This window comes from Sus scrofa, unplaced genomic scaffold, assembly GCF_000003025.6.
Source record: "Sus scrofa isolate TJ Tabasco breed Duroc unplaced genomic scaffold, Sscrofa11.1 Contig2471, whole genome shotgun sequence".
In the NCBI taxonomy this organism is placed as follows: domain Eukaryota; kingdom Metazoa; phylum Chordata; class Mammalia; order Artiodactyla; family Suidae; genus Sus; species Sus scrofa.
This window is the reverse complement of record NW_018085100.1, coordinates 848,421-849,644: the sequence shown is the minus strand read 5'-3', so window position 1 is coordinate 849,644 and position 1,224 is coordinate 848,421. Positions and strand designations below refer to the sequence as shown.

At 42.4% G+C, this 1,224-nt stretch overlaps 1 non-coding gene across 1 annotated transcript; it reads right to left on the bottom strand.

Annotated features, from left to right (window-relative positions):
* Positions 1-507: 507 nt before the first annotated feature.
* Positions 508-589, bottom strand: TRNAS-CGA. Its single transcript has one exon. It is a non-coding gene; the product is annotated as a tRNA-Ser (tRNA).
* Positions 590-1,224: the final 635 nt, after the last annotated feature.

Genomic DNA, 1,224 nt, shown 5'->3' with positions numbered 1-1,224 from the left:
GGTATCTTCTCTTTGCCTCAGTTTCCTCATTTCTGAAGTACAATGTTTTAAAGAGTGCTTCGGCGAGGGCATGTGTCCACACACACGGATATTTATGATTCTAGACTTTTATTGTTCCTGCTAATCTGGTTTTTATTTGTTTGTTTTTAAATATCAGGAAAATCTTTAAGAAAGCTACCTACATTTCTGTTATTAGAATGGGGAATTTTATTACAGATTTTCAAAACAAAATTTGTTTCTCCTTACCACTGGGATCTGCTGTTACTTTTAGATTGAACAAATTCTGCACAAAATGAGCAACTGTTTTGAGCATTCTTTCACTAGGTCTCTGGCAGGTGCCCACCCAGTTTGGAGGAGGAGGAGGTGATAGAGAGGCAAAATGCAGGGATTGTACCCTGGTCGGTAACAGGCCCCTTACTTCTCGGTTTGCTTGTGGAATAAGACAAACAATGACCAACGACAGTCCAATCATCACTTTGTGATTTTTACAGGTAAGGTGAAATGAAACGCTGTGAGCAGGATTTGAACCTGCGCAGGGAAACCCCATTGGATTTCGCGTCCAAGACCTTAACCACTCCGCCATCACAGTTTGACTCTCTATTCCTATTAAGGCATTGAAAAACACATCCATGTAGGGCTGTGATTTCGAATCCTGCCTACAGATTCTGGCCACTCTTGCTTATGTGCCATGTTTACTTTAAGCAGCATGCAAAGGGAGATCACTCCCCAAACTCCATCAGATCTCTCCACTCAGCCACTTCCCTGCCTTAACCAGCTTATTCCCATCCTGCCAGGCTCCATGCTGTAGAGTCTCACCTCTGAGAGAAGGCAATATTCCAGCATCATAAGAATCCTAGAGGTTCTAAAATTTTCTGCAGTCTTCCTGGATTGCCTAGTTTTGCTTTCACACTCAGCAAGGAATGAAGTGAGGGTTGTATCGGGTGCCAATGATCTTACCAATACACTGTGCCTTGCTGCTGTGAAGGACAACTGGACAGGATCCACCAATATTTCCTTGCTGCTGTGAAGGACAACTGGACAGGACCCACCAGTATTTCCAATGCATAATCTCGGATACAGCATTTCCAGAATGTAAAAGACAGACTTGAACACATGACTCCCAGAGGAACACTTTGCAGACTTAAATAATCTTGTGATAAAGACCTCGAAATTCACTCACAAATTAAAAAGCGCTTTTGAAAGGTTTGTTTTTTTCCTTAGCTG